We start from the raw sequence: 15,990 nt of genomic DNA on the forward strand, positions 1-15,990 counted from the left end.
CCTCGAGATTTGAATCTGCAGACCCTGAAGCTATGACTGACTTCTGCACAGCCTCCAATCCCCACTGCCAGAACCCACTTGCGCCTCCGATTTCTCCAGTCACTTATGTGCCATGTCTCACCTTGTAAGCACAATAAGAAGTCTTACAACACCAGGTTAAAGTCCAACACATTTGTTTCAAACACTAGCTTTCGGAGCACTGCTCCTTCCTCAGGTGAGGAAGGAGCAGTGCTCCGAAAGCTAGTGTTTGAAACAAACGTGTTGGACTTTAACCTGGTGTTGTAAGACTTCTTACTGTGCTTACCCCAGTCCAACGCAGGCATCTCCACATCATCACCTTGTAAGAACTAATCAGAACCAATACATCCACTGGGCAAATTTCTCAGGGCTGCTAGTTGAGAGAGTACGGTACAATTAAGGCACAGGACAAGTATGTGTTTGGGAGGGCGTCTTTATTCTTCCTGCATCTCAGTGACACCACGTGTTGAGTTAAAATGAAGAAACTTGATATTAAGTGCTTACGATGGTATTTCGTCTGTGAACTTTGGAGATGCCCCAGTGTTGTTTAGTATTGGTTTGTACTGTAAGTAAAAGTGACTCATTAGGGTGACCTTTGAACCCTCCTGCCAGGTGCAAATGGTTTGTAGTACTCTGAAAACAGCATGGAAGGATGACACCTCATTGCTGTGGCTGTTTTCATTCTTCTGTGGTCCTCTATTAAACTCTTGATAGCCAATTGATAAAGGGAGAAATCAGTGAAGCCAGACTTCACCTGGAGTAAATTTATTCACAAACTGAAACACTACAGGTGTATATTTCCCAACTCTACTCCTGTGTCAGTAAGTATTTCTTTATATGTGTTCAAGTAACTCAAATGAGTGCCCTTCACCTATATATACTTAACTTTGATTGATACAGTAAACACTATTTTACTAAGTTCAAATTTTCAACTTTATCTGCTTGCACTAATTCCAGCTTTATTTATGCAAATGACTTCACAGGAATGAATATGTGGCCTCCTTTACCTGTATTTAGGATATCTTGCATGCCGTTAATTGGTTAATCGCTGTAGCCTGTTCATGAGACTTATTCATAAGTGAGCCAACGGAATAGCTCAAATACAAAACTTTTCATTCTTTTAAAGTGAATCTGCTTCCACTGTACATTGCCGAATCTACAAGAATCTTGTGAGGTTTACTTTCAGGTAGGTTGGCAGGAGTATTATGTAGTTTGTGTAGGGTAAACCCTTTCTTTGCTACTTGACCTGGAGGAGGACTTCCAGTGCAGGAGTCACCTTACCATTGTGTGCATGGTGTTGCACACACAATCTAAATGAGCATTCTTCCTTTAAATAGATTTTTTTGGTTCCTACTTAGCAAAGGAGTTGCCAGTTCGCACTTAGAGCTTGATATTCGTTGTGCAGTAAATATCTCAGGATAAAATATAAAGCAGATCAAAGAATTAGCAGTGCAGAAGGAGGCCATTCGGCCCATCGAGTCCGCACCGGCCCATGGAAAGAGCACCCCACCCAAGGCCCACACCTCCACCCTATCCCCATAACCCAGTAACACCACCCAACACTGAGGGCAATTTATCATGGCCAATCCACCTAACCTGCACATCTTTGGACTGTGGGAGGAAACCGGAGCACCCGGAGGAAACCCACTCGCACACGGGGAGAACGTGCAGACCCCGCACAGACAGTGACCCAAGCCGGGAATGGAACCTGGGACCCTGGAGCTGTGAAGCAATTGTGCTATCCACAATGCTACCGTGCTGCCCGATTATCAACTTGCCTGACAGTTTAGAAAGTTAAATATATCTTGACTTTAAATTTTATTGCCAGACGCCAGAATTTTAGTACTTTGCCAAGGGTTATTTACAGATCTCCAGCTGCTGGTGTTCTCGCCCTTTACTCCTCTACTCATTGTCATTTATTGGTATTGATTATACATTTTTCACAGCCATATTATAGTTTGAGGATACTCCCAAAGTTATTAGTATAACCTCGGACATACTGACAAATCTGGCCTGGGGTTTTGTGTTTGGTCGTGATGAAGGATTCCTTCTGCAAAAAGACTTACTTGGCTCTCTCATGCAAAGTGTATACACTACAGATGTTGCTACTATCTTCAAACTCGCCCCTTTGCACAGACCTAAATGAATCGAAGTGCAATTTCTCAAGCTTCTCTGAAATAATTTTTTTTTTGCTTCTTTTTTTAAAGGCCTCAAATGTTTTCCTAACTGAAACTTTGCAGCTGTATGATAAATTGGTCCTGCACCACTGTCGTCTTCTGAAACCTAGCCAGTCGGCAAAATATTTCCAAGTTTTACATTACATCACCCATGGTTTCTGCCGACTGTTCATTCCCCAACACATAGTAACAAAGGGCTATAGAATTAACCTCATCCCACAGAAAGTTTCTTGTGTCTCACAACAGTCTATTGTCCTAAATTTGAACGTGATGAATAAACAAATGAAGTCAGAAGAAAAGGTAAAAGAGAACAAAAGTAAGGAATGTTTCCTTCTCCAATTATTCCTCTTTTTTCCTGCTCACCTGCAAGTGTCCACATTGGAATTTGGTTCTATAGGTAGGGACCAGCTTGCTTTGACTCGCCCAACTGAATATTATTCATTCATGAGTTTTGGCAGCTTTAGCAGACAAGGACAATGCATGCGAGATTCATCTGATCCTCATGAAGCTTCCTCACTTCCAGGAAAGCCCATCACTCAGTGTTGGGAAACCTGGACAATCATCTCTTCCCCTAACCTAGATGCATTACAGTTCAGGGCTCGAGTGCAAAAACTAAAGTTGGCATTCCAGTGCAGTACTGAGGGATTGCTACACAGTTGGAGGTGCCGTTCTTTGGATGAGACATTAAACTGAGGCCCCATATGCCTGCTTCGGTCGATATAAAAGACCCCATTGCGTTATTGCAAAGGAGAGTTCGCATTCGTGTGCTGGACAATATTTATCCCCAATCAACATTGTAGAACAGATTATCTGGTCATTATCACATTGCTGTTTGTGGGGGTTTGCTGTGTGCAAATTGGTTGTCACGTTTCCTACATTACAACAGTACACTTCAAATGTATTCCATTGACTAAAGCACCAGTTATCCTGAAAAGTGCTATATAAATGCAAGTCTTGATTTTTTTCAAATATAGCTTTCATTGCCACTCCAACTAGATTCAGCTAACAGTGCAGACCAACGGTTAAGCTTGCACCGTCTTACAATCAGGCAATGGCTTTGACATCTTAATCCATTATCTTTGAACCTTTTAATGGTTAATGCAACGGCAGAAAATTAATTTATTATTTTACATATTTATTCATAGGTATTATGAATAGCAAATTAAATTTACTAAAATACTGCCGTGATATGTGAACAGTATTTGGAGGCAACTGGAGCACAGATATCTTACATAATTGATCTTGGCAGTTCCTGACAGCAAGAAGAAAGAAGTAGTGAATTTGTGCCAGGAACAAACTCGGAGCTCCCATGGGCTACTGCAGGTTCCAACAACTTTGGCTTATAAAATGTCGACATTGTCTCAGAGATAGTTGCACAGATAGGAACATAGTCTAATCCATTACATATGGGCGGCACGGTAGCACATGGGTTAGCCAGGGTCCCAGGTTTGAATCCTGGCTTGGGTCACTGTCTGTGCGAAGTCTGCACGTTCTCCCTCTGTCTGCGTGGGTTTCTTCCCGGTGTTCCGGTTTCCTCCCACATGTCCCGAAATATGTGCTGTTAGATAATTTGGACATTCTGTGTACCCTTACAACACCGGAGTGTGGCAACTAGGGGATTTTCACAGTAACTTCATTGCAGTGTTAATGTAAGCCTACTTGTGACAATAATAAAGATTATTATTATTATCAATCATATTGCATTCACACTTTTTCACTTGGATTTCCATCACAATGGAGAGCCTTTCCATCTTTGCAAAAATAGCTTGAGTTTGGAAATCCCAATCCCAAGCACAGCACCTAAAAATGGGCCCAGGTCTGGATGGATATGTGTATGCACATTTTGTGGAGGCAGCTGCAAATATAAATCAGCAGCAGCCTACACTTGTCTGACTTTGGTGTGAGAGGTGTCTGAAACTTGCGATGCGCAGATTCGTTCCTCCCTTTTAGAGAGGTAAGGTATCCTTTTGTATTTAGTCCCGGGCCACCTTTGAGGGAGGTCAGGGATCCTTTGGGAGAGGTAAAGAGCCCTTTAGGATTGCGAGAAGTAGGTATGAATTTGGTAAAAAAAAAATGCATGAACTCATTGGAACTGTAAAGCTCAATGAAACTGAGCTGTCAAGGTCTTTAAAACTCCTGCCCTTTAGATATTGGTGAAAAAAACTGTCTGGAGAGTTAAAAAATGATCGCTTTCTGTTTCATTCTGTCTGTTAACATAAACTTCAGGGCTACAATAATTGGATCAGTGCTACATGACTGATTTCACAATCTTCCATTCTCATAGTTGGGTGCCCGCCATTTCACAGTTTCATTGCTGTTTCTAAGTTGTTATGAACTCTTTGAAGTGGGACCATGAATTCCAGTCATTGTTTTTAAAAGAGATTACATAAATGAATAAAATGTTTGCTGTTATGGGAGATAATGTAGTGAGAAGAATGTAGCAAATGTTTTTGTGAATGAAAGTGCTTTTTACAAATTAAAGTCTGCAACAGATACTTGCAACTTTATTTTATTTAATCTCAGCATGAGTCCTGAATATTGCACATGGTGGAAACTGTGTGAGTTGACATGGTAGGGATATGAGTAAAGAAAGGTGGGTGGGGGACCTGGATAAGCGAGTTAGCACTTAAGTTTTCACTGAAGCTATAAACAGCATATGGTAGTTGGCATGCAGCATATAAGAGGCCATGGGGGAGTGGGAAGAGGTGTGTAGGTTGGCATGGAGGGGATGGGAGCCCATACGAGGTTGGTGCAGGTATAGGTTGGCATGGATTGGCATGGGGAGTGTGTGTGGGAGGTGAGGGGATGAGGGCTGGAAGGCTTTTTTATGTATTTTAGATTACTTCAACGAAGTGCTGGTGGAGCGAGGCAGACCTTCCGCCCACCATGTCTCCACACCTGTCGTCCTCCACATTCATTCCAGGATTGCCTGGTCTGACTGCCAGGGAACCCTGCCACTCCAGAATGAAATTGTGACCTTCTGATCCCCTTTCTCCCTGGTGGGGTTTGCAGAGACTGGAAATCTAGGATGCAGACTACTTCTGTTTCTCCTAAACGTGGTGCTTAAGTACCAGCAATTCTGGCGATTCTGCTCCATTGAAGGACTGACAGTCTAACCACATTCCTTCATCGCTGTAGAGCAGCATTTTTAAAAGTGCAGGTCGTGATGCGCGACCAGTTGTTGGAATGGTTGCGGAGCGATCGGTCACAGTGTTCCCGCATGGGAGAAGCGCCCAATGGCTGCTACCGACATTTTATTGAGAGTGTCAGCCGCTGCCGCCTTTCAAATGGGAAGAAAATGAGGCTGTGTGGAGTCTTCTGGCCAGAAGCAGCAGCAGTGAGCAGGTCAGCATGCCCTGCACGTACACTTGTTGTCAAGTTGTATGTATGTGATTTCACCACCAAATCACGGAGGAGAGCTTCTTCCATTTTCTAGCTGATGTCAGGCAAGGCAAGAGGACTGTGAAGATGAATCATTTTCTTACAAGTAAGAGATGGCTAGAGACACACATAGGTAGAGTACCTACTGGCCAGGATCTCACATCTGCTGGAGAGAGCGACTCAGGAGAGTCCAGGACAGAGCAGTGCTAGTGTTAGCTCTATACTGAGTTCCAGAGCCTATGTTAACAGCCAACAAAGAAGAAAATTAACTCGGGAACAAAGCAGTACAAAGATGATTTCTTGAGGTATGGTTTTGTCAATTGTGCCAATGCAAATAAGGATGCAAAGGCCATGTGTGTAATAGGCAGGGAAGTGCTGGTAAATGAGATAAGGGCCGGGATTCTCCAAAGTCCCAGCGAAGTGTTGACGCTGCCTAAACACCGGGCTGTTTCATGCCGGCGTCAACGGGCCTCTTGACCCAATGATTCAGTGGCCCACAAGGGGCCAGCATGGTGCCGGAGTGCTCCATGCTGCTCTAGCATCGATACGCGGCCCTGCGCTGCCAGCGCGGGTCCACGCATGCACGTGTTGGCCGTTTCCACACCGGCGTATGCGCGTGGTGGCTGTTTCCATGCCGGCGTATGCGCGTGGTGGCTGTTTCCATGCCGGCGCATGCGCGTGGTAGCTGTTTCAGCGCCGGCGCCGCGCAACATGGCGTAGCGACAAAGTGGGCCCGCGCGGAAGAAGGTAGGCCCCCCATGGATCACGCTCGCCTGCCGATCGGTAGCCCCCGATCGCGGACCTGGCCATCGTGGAGGGCCCTCCCCGGACCGCAGGTCCGAGCTCCCGCCGGGGGGTACCATATGTGAACCACGGCGGCGGAACTCGGCGGGAACTCGGTGGGTCGACCGCGAAGAATCGCTGCGGGGGCCTCTTTCAATGGCTCCCGACCGACGCCATGTCATCCGCGCGTGGCTGGTGCTGATTCTCCGGTCGCCGGAGAATCGCGTCAGAGTGACGTGGCGGGAATTTTTCCTGTCACCAGCGATTTTCTGGCCCGGCTTGGAGAATCCCGACTAAGAAGTTTCAAATTTTGAAAGAGAAGTGGTGGGTGAAAAACTCCTTTTGAGGTTGAGACCCCAGAGTCAGTTATTAACTTGCAACTGACTCCAAATGAAAAGTCTATGCTGCTGTACCTGACCTGTAATAGCACATTAAAACATACTAAAAGCCCATGAAGCTGTCAGTATTCTGGAGTAACATCTTCCAGGAGTATCATGTGCTGAGTAAAACAAGCATTTTGTTGCTATTGCCCTGCACAACGGCCAAGGTTGGATTTTCCGTTCTCAAAAAGTTGAAGGTGGCCAAACAGAATTGGCTGAAGTCTGCACCTGATAAATACATTTCCCTCTCCTCCTGTGAACCTGATTGGAGTGAAATCTTGAGGATCAAGCATGCTCCCCTTTTGCATTCAAGGTAAGAGAACGTGGTTTGTGTTGCAAAGATTAGCCAGCGTGGGTCACGAAGGTCGGCTGGCATGGATCCCGAAGGTTGGCCGGTTGGTAAAAATGGATCCCAGGTAAAATAATTTGAAAAACACTGCTGTAAAGGATTCATTGCGTTTTGAAGTGAAGTCATCCTCATTCAGCCGCCATGTATTCATGGCTTTGTTTTGTGTTAAGTCTTAAACTAAGAGGTGGGTTTATAGCGGAGCTATAATGTTCCATCACTGGAAAAGTAGAAACTTTGTGCAATGTTAATGCTGTTGTTGGTAACGAGAAAGGCCAAGCTTTTTGTGATGTTTCACATAACAAATTCTACCAGCCATTCTAACGACCGGTGCCTCAGACAATCTTTCTCATAGTCTTCTCACTATGAAAGAAACCTATTGGTTAATGAACTGACCAGTGTTATTACTTTAATTTTCAGTGATTTAGGCACAATTCAACAACCGCCTTGTGCCCGGCATGGATCGGGGCGCACCGGGTAACTAGCAGGAAAGGCCAAAATTGAGATTCACGCCGGGTGCCAACCAATTTGCAAATCACCCAGCCTGCTTCTGATGGTGAGTTCCGGACCTCGCCCAAAAATGGCAAGAATATCATTAACCCTAATTTACATTCATTTCAATCTCATTGATGAGATTGAAGACTAATGCAGCGGCCTCCCGGGAATTACCCAACTCTCCAGTGGGAAGTCAAGCGAGAATTGTTTTGGACTCCTTTTAAAAAACATGAAGCTGCCACAATGGAAATTGAGGGAAAGTGCAGAGGTAAGTACCCATTTTGGGAGGTGGGCGGGAGACCCGTCGGGTTGGGCTTGGCCGGGGGCGTTCCAGGTCAGAGGTCACCCCTGGGCCGGGGGTTAGGGCCCTTGAGTCTGTGAAGCCTTCAAGCCATCTTTAAATATTGTGGACAACCACAGCTACAGCCTGTCTGACTTACTAAACTGTTCCAGAACAGAGCTATGCTGAAGCTTCTCTCCTGAAAGTCAATTTAACCTCCTGTGACTGTGAGAAGCCTCTAGCTTCACTGCTGAAGACTATTCCAAATAAGAAATTAGCCTTGTTGTTTGTGAGAACACGTCATGCTCCTCAACTCTCAAGTGCCATGTCTCAGAGGATGATTAGTGAACTACATGTCCAGCAAACGTTGATGCCTGAACAGTGTGCCTGAACTCGAGGAGCGTGAGCACCATAAAGGCAGCTGCCAACAATCAAACAGTAAAGAGCAGGGCTTCACCACTGTGGATCCTCTCACATGCCAAAGATGGCATCCGCCAAGTTATCTGTGACAGCACAAGGCAAAGCAAACTTCACTTCGCCGTTTATTTCCAAGAACCACTGGAGAGTTGCCATGAATTTGCATGCATCCTGTGAAGAAGAAGTCACACTTTGAACTGTTTGCTGGATTGGCCACAAGAAAGCAGCATAGGGCCACGCTCTCTTCCAATATTCTAGTAGGACTGAGAGCAGCAACTCTGACTCTGTGCTGATATGAAAGAGGCAGACTTTACTTTTCAGAAAACAAATCAGTGTATAGTTGCCTCCAAAGTGGAGTCTGCCGATGATCTTTGACCTTTTAGTGTTACGAACCATGCTGATGCTAAACGCGAGGATATCCTAAAATCCTGAAGATCAACCCAGAAGAACACTGCTTCGTAGTGGTGGAAGTATTTTTTTCTGGTATGGTGTGAGGAACAGTATACAATCCAGCGAGGAACAGTCCAATTGTTGTGTGGACAATGAATAAAGAATATTCATTAATTTAAAAGAAAGACAAAACACAGACAGCAAGAAGGATTATAATACACACTTACATATACTGATGAATACACATAGAATGTTACAGGAAACTATCCTTTGGTCCCCAACTACCTACATTTACTGAACTCTGAGACACCTCTTTTCCTAAACAACATCTAATTTTAAGTAATTCTATGAGAGAAATCCAGCAAATAATTACCACAACCAGGTTAAGGTGGTCACATCTGGGAAATAGTCTTCAGGTTCAGTGAAAGCGGAAAATGGCTGCTTCTTTTGGGAGGCTGCATCGGCAACGTGATGCAGTTCTGACATTGTTAGTCTCTCTCCCTCTCGCTCTCTAGTTAGTGCTCTTTGTTTCTTTCCCGTTTATGTTATTCACCCTGTGGAGTTGGCTTTTGGCAGGTATGTGTCAATTTCCTTATCTGTCCACTTTGAACCTCCTCTCTAGCCCCATAGTTTTCTCAATGGCACGCCGTTCGCTGACAGCGGGATTCTCTACTCCCGCTGCTTGTCAATGGGATTTTCCATTGAAACCACCGCATGCTGCAGGGATACCCACGGGAGGGCACGCGCTGCTTGCGGGAATAGAGAATCCTAACGGCTGGAGAATTCCGGCTCACATGTAAAATGCTTGATTTCCACTGATAGGCGAATTTGCATCTAATTTCTCCTACGTCTGTCTCGAATCAACTTCCTGCTTTAACTTTGTTTTTTGATCGTAATTTTTCCCAATTCTTAACATTAGTTAAGAGGTGCAAGAAACACTCATTTACAATGTCACAAATTCGAAGTATTGTCTTGCATCTTTGACTTTGTCTGTATAAATGTTTCTGGAACCTACCTCTTCATTCACCTGAGGAAGGAGCAGTGCTCCGAAAACTAGTGATTTGAAACTAACCTGTTGGACTTTAACCTGGTGTTGTAAGACTTCTTACTGTGCTCCCCCCAGTCCAACGCCGGCATCTCCTCATCATTCAAAGACAGTGCAGACATGATGGGCTGAATGGCCTCCTTCTGCGCTGTGACAAATCTGAAGAGTGAATCAGTCCTTTTGCACAATATTTTTTCAGTATCTAATATTTCAATTATGATTTTTGTCCACTTCTGTGCCAGTTAAGCCTGATTATCAGTGCACTATCGACGTGTGATATAATTCATAGTGCAGCATTGTGATCAATAATACTGCAATTGTGTGTGTGTGTGTGTGTGTGTGGTGGGGGAGGCAAGGGGGGGGGGGGGGGGGTTGGTGGTGGGGGGGGGTGTAGTCAGACATACAGACCAAATTTGAGGGCCCCTGCATCTGAGTATTTCCAAAGTTCAATCCAGGATGGTTCTGTCAAATTGAACAAACATGTGGTTGGAATGAGTCACCGTCCCCATTGACATATTGCCACAAAGGCAGGAAATGCACCCTAATCAATCTGCCCCACTTATCAATGCAGCTAGTCATACCTTGACTGATGACATTCGTGCAATGAATGGAAAATATGGATCAGTCGCACTGCATCGAGATATCACTGCATGCTTGCTGAGAAAATGTGTACAGTTGGAGACATCCAATGTCACAGGCACGCAGTAACTACTGAAAAAGAGAGAAGAGATAGACATGAGGTGAAATATTACTCTGCACATACCATTTCTACGTTTATACATGTGCGTTTAAAGTGGGAAACACCATCCAGTGTTCAAAATGTTAGTACATTCTCAGTAATTCTCACCTGAGTTAATGGTTGTAACACACTGATACTGAAATGTGTATGATCTTTGATTTGAGGTTTCATCGTACCAATTTCAAATGTGATATTTACCTTTGAAAAATAACATGAAATTTTGATTGTTCAGAGCTATGACTCTTGCTCAAGTCTCAAAATATAAAAAATGCACTGTAAGTGTTAAATAATATTCTTACACTTCTCCAATTCTGGCTTATAGTGCGTCCCTGATTTTCTTCATTCCACCATTAGCGTTTATGCCTTCAGCTGCCAAGGTCCTAGCTTGGGGCAGCACGGTAGCACAGTGGTTAGCACAGTTTATTCACAGCGCCAGGGCCCCAGGTTCGATTCCTGGCTTGGGTCACTGTCTGTGCGGAGTCTGCACGTTCTCCACGTGTCTGCGTGGGTTTCCTCCGGGTGCTCCGTTTTCCTCCCACAGTCCAAAGGTGTGCAGGTTAGGTGGATTGGCCATGATAAATTGCCCTTTGTGCCCTTAGGTGGGGTTATTGGGTTACGGGGATAGGGTGGAGGTGTGTGCTTAAGTGGGGTGCTCTTTCTAAGGGCTGGTGCAGACACGATGGGCCGAATGGCCTCCTTCTGCACTGTAAATTCCATGATTCTATGATTCTCTTGAATTATCTCCCTAAACTTCTCTATCTCTCTCTATCTCCTTTAAGCCAATCCTGAAAACCTACCTATTTGACCAGGCTTTTGGTCACCTGTTGGTCTCCTGTCCTAATACCTGATAATGTGGCTCGGTTCCAACTTGATAACCGTCCAGTGGACTGTTTTGGGCCATTTTACTCTTCTAAAGGCACTATCATGCATACGGTTAAGCTACTGTTGTTTCCTGCTTCTCTATTCTGGAGCTGATTTTAGCCCCTAGCAGGGTTCAGACAGGCAGACCTAAATTTGTGGCCTGAAGTGTTTTAACTTTGGGGCCTCATCTCAGTTGCCCCTCAGTTTCCTGCTGCAACAGGCCACCAGAGAGCCTCGTCCTCATTCACGACAGCTGCTGACCTGCCTTCTGCTTTCTCATTCTAGCCTGAGTTAAAATGCACAGGGGAGTTCCCGTTGGCATAATAGAAATCAATTTCCATTGATTCCTGAGACCCCTGTTAGCTTTTGCAAACACCTTAGCCACCTAACTACAGTGAGCCATTAAAATGGTTGCCATCAGGATTCCAGTGGGAGTGGGGCAGTATGCTCCATCTTCAAAGCTTCTCCATTCCCCACCACCCTGTACCCACTTAGCAAAGCCCAACCTCAAAATTTACAAAACCAAAGATCTACACAAATTTAGAACTATATTTGGGAGTTTCATTGAGACTGACCCAATGTGGCACGATGGCACAGTGATTAGCACTGCTGCCTCAAAGTACCAGGGACCCGGGTTCAATTCTGACCTTGGGTGACTGTCTGAGTGGAGTTTGCACATTTCCTCCCCGTGTCTGCGTGGGTTTCCTCCGGGTTCTCCCACTTTCTCCCACAGTCAAAGGATGTGCAGGTTAGGTGGATTGACCATACCAAAATTGCTCCTTAGTGTCCTAAGATGCACAGGTTAGGTGGGGTTATAGGGATAGAGCGGGGTTGACTTGATTTAATTTGAAATGCTTTATTGTCACATGTACCGAAGTACAGTGAAAAGTATTTTTCTGAGACCGAGGGAATGTACGCAGTACGTACATAGTAGACAAAGAATAATCAACAGAGTACATTGACAAATGGTACATCGACAAACAGTGATTGGTTACAATGGGGAACAAGGGGCCAAACAAAGCAAATACATGAGCAAGAGCAGCATAGGGCATCGTGAATAGTGTTCTTACAGGGAACAGATCAGTCCGAGGGGGAGTCGTTGAGGAGTTTTGTAGCTGTGGGGAAGAAGCTGTTCCTATGACTGGATGTGTGGGTTTTCAGACTTCTGTACCTTCTGCCTGATGGAAGGGTCTGGAAGAAGGCAATGCCTGGGTGGGAGGGGTTTCTGATAATGCTGTCTGCCTTCCTGAGGCAGCGGGAGATATGTACAGAATAAATGTGAGGGTGGCAAGCTTGTGTGATGCATTGGAACAGTTGTGCGCCTCAGTAGGATGCTCTTTTGGAGGGTCATTGCAGACTCAATAGGCCGAATGGCCTCCTTCTGCACTGTAGGGATTATATAGATTATCAAAGGCTTGGGTTTATGCTGTGATACTTTGCGGATTGATTAGCTATGATCTTTCCAGTTGAGATTCTGTAAGGAATACCTGGGAAATTTTCATACATAGTTTCTGTGATGATATACAAAAGGCAAGTTTGTACATCTTGTTATGCACCACCTGGCTTTGTAAACCCATCACGGTACCCTAAGATCTGGGAGTTGAGAGTAGGTCGTGCTGGGAGATAGACGTATTTGCAGTAGTTCCACAATAGTTGTTTTTTGTTAGTTGTTCATCATTTAATTTATCCTAGTTATCTAATCACATAGTTGTTCTATTATTATACACTACATGTTCTGTAGTTCATCATTCACTTCGGCCAGTCTACAGAACATGACCGTTTCACCTGTAGTCTAATCTGCAAACCAGATCAGGTACCTTGACTTTGTTCTTGATCGTGAATAGCCACTGCTGCGTCTATCACCTGCACTTAGTGAAATGAAATGATGGACAGTAACACTGAGAGTGAAAAAAAGGTCTTTGCTAATGTGACACGAAAAATTGCGACCTCTTCCTCTGCACAAACTGATTTTCTAACTGAGATATTGTTGCTTTTGGCCCATAACCTCGTGGTTCCCCAGCGTCGCATTTAACTGGTGTTCCAGTGATGTGCCAGGGAGTCCCGCTGGGAGATTCCCGCATGAGGGTTTACCTGGCAATTGTCCAGAAGCGCTAACTTCCCTTGGACAATTGCGCTGGGCGGGTAACCATCCAACACGCTAGACAACCAGTTTTACCCTAATAGTTACTCTGAAAGAGTTAGAAGGAAAAAAGTCAGTTCTAATACCAGAGTAACTATTTAAACACCCAGACCCAGCATTGCACGGGACACCCCCACCTCTCCACCCAGTGAATCCCCCCCACAGGCCTCTTCCCACCCCTCCCCTCCCCTCCTGGTCTCCCCCACAACCCCTCTCCTCCCCAGTTTCCCCCCTCCCCCACTCTTCGTCCCAATCTCCCCCTCCCCGGTCTCAATGCCCCCACCTCCTTCCTGGTCTTTCTTTCCCTGCCAGTCTCCTCCCCCCCCCCCCCCCCCCCCCCCTTGTATGAACCGGTTAACCTCAAACTTACTTTCATCCTTTAAATTGTCCCTTTAAATATCCCCTTCATGGCAGTTAGTGCCATCAAAGGGACGTTTCTTTCCTTGTGCCCATTACTCCGCGTCTCACTGCTCCTGTCTCCCCCAGCCTGAGTGAGGGGGTTTTGCAATTTCAATGGGGGCAAGCCCATCGAGAGTAGCAATCCGCCAGATATTACCAGTCTGAGGAAGTCACGGGCCGCTGTATCAGAGTTGTGTGTTTTATGTCAAAAAGGACATTTCTGTTTCTCGCAGTCAAGTGATTTTTCGAATCCTAAAACTTCTCATTGCAACATTCTTTCCAGCAAATTTAACAAATGAACTATTTGTCTAATAAAATCTGAAGTCATTGAATAAAATAAAGTAATCATTTTACGTCTGTAACCTGGATTAACGGCAACCAAAATGCTGTCATCATTCCCGAGCAACTTTATACAAAACAAATGAAGAAAATGCACAGTGACTTTCTCGAAAGCAAATAAATGAATTACATCAACCACATGTCTAGTGACACATGATTTATTGCACCCATTTTGTTGAGGTTTAATTATCCACAATTCACTTCAGCACAGTCACTCATTTGATTTATGTCACATGGTTGAAAACAATAATTTAAGCAAATATGAATCTTTGTTCACCATTATATTGTTTGTTGCGAATTTGATCGTACTGATGCAGATGGAGATATGTGTCACTACAGGCCAGGTGTTCAATGAATTGTTTGTGCAATGCTACATGTGGCATTTAGCTTTGATTATTCACGAGGAAACTGAAAAGAACAGAATGAGAAATAGAAGGATCAATTAAAGCTATTGACAAAGCCCTGAGATAGGGGATGTATGTAAAGTTCGAGGAGGGGAACCAGGGAGGAGTGGCAGAGAAGAGCAGTAAGGGCACAGAAGGAGGAAGTGGTCAGATGGGTATAGGGGAGATATACGTTGGCGCTGGATGAGGTGCAGATGGATGGACATTTGCATAGTGCACCTGTGCAATAATATGGAAGGCCCCCACAGGAAACTGTCACCTGCAGCAACAGAACATAGATATTTATAGCCAGACTTTGACATAAAGGCACGAATCAACGGGTTTGTCACACCCGACTTGATGTCAGGATGAGGCCATTGAATCGTGAGAGACATGTGAGATCCACGATGCTCGCGACGTCTCGTGAGATTTAAAGTCTCAAGAGATGCCGTAATCTGGACTTTGCTCTCACTGGGCGAGATCCAGATAAACCTATTAAAGGAGCCATTGGACCCGGGATTCACCGTCTGCTCCTGGGAGATCTCGCCAAGCCACCGTTTCGGATTGGTCCACACAAACGTGGACCAGTTGTAATGGCACCTGTGGGGGGGGGGGGGGGGAATCTCCCAGGCAATTGGAGACCCCCAGGTTGTTGGACATTCGGCAGGATGGTACCCTAGCATTCCTGCTGCCAGCCTGGCACCTTGGCACTGCCACCCAGGCACTGCCAGCCTGGCAGGGGCACTGTCACTAGCTGGGTGCCAGGTTGCCTGTGCTAGGGGTGCCTTTCCCATAAGAGGTGGGGTGAAGTGAAGGAAAAAAGTCCGTTCTAATTACAGAGGGCCCCAGAAGAGGTAAGTTGGATGAGGTAGAGGGGGTCCGGAGGCCATGATGGGGTCGCTTAGGGGGCGGGGGGGTGAAAGATCCACCCCGACTCGCGAGTAGACCTCCAGCTTGCCAGCGTCCTCGACAGGGTGTTCCTTACGGAGGCCATAAAACCTGCCAAAGTGCTGTTGGATAGGTGGGTCTTTCTCGGCGAGGTGCAAGCAACACCCCACTAAATGTGCCTGAAACCTGACTCAGAAATGTTTTGGTTGAATCGCACTCAAAGGAACTGACTAGCCTACTATTATTGAGTTGGCGGTATAACCAGGCCATTGACAAAATTTGGGAATGTGAATGCAACTCCCCTTTAAGAGAAGCATGCAGACTTTAATCCTGTCCTACAGGTAGGCAGTCTGCCGGCTATCAACACAATCAAATACCAATGCTGCTCAGCAGCTATAGCACCCAGGCCTCACCCTGATGGAGTCAGGCGGGGGGGGTCTCACTAGCCCACTTCACCCCTGCCACTTGCCCTACCACACCTCACCAGCTGCACCACCTCAATCCCCTCCCTGCCCCACCACACCCTATC

The 15,990-nt window shown here is 45.6% G+C and overlaps 1 protein-coding gene across 7 annotated transcripts in view; it reads left to right on the forward strand.

Annotated features, from left to right (window-relative positions):
- The window catches only part of wdr27 (WD repeat domain 27), a 599,569-nt gene that overhangs the window by 305,053 nt on the left and 278,526 nt on the right, over window positions 1-15,990 (forward strand). The gene's annotated exons all lie outside the window — the stretch shown is intronic.

The sequence above is a fragment of the Scyliorhinus canicula genome, chromosome 1 (genome assembly GCF_902713615.1).
Source record: "Scyliorhinus canicula chromosome 1, sScyCan1.1, whole genome shotgun sequence".
Lineage (NCBI taxonomy): Eukaryota > Metazoa > Chordata > Chondrichthyes > Carcharhiniformes > Scyliorhinidae > Scyliorhinus > Scyliorhinus canicula.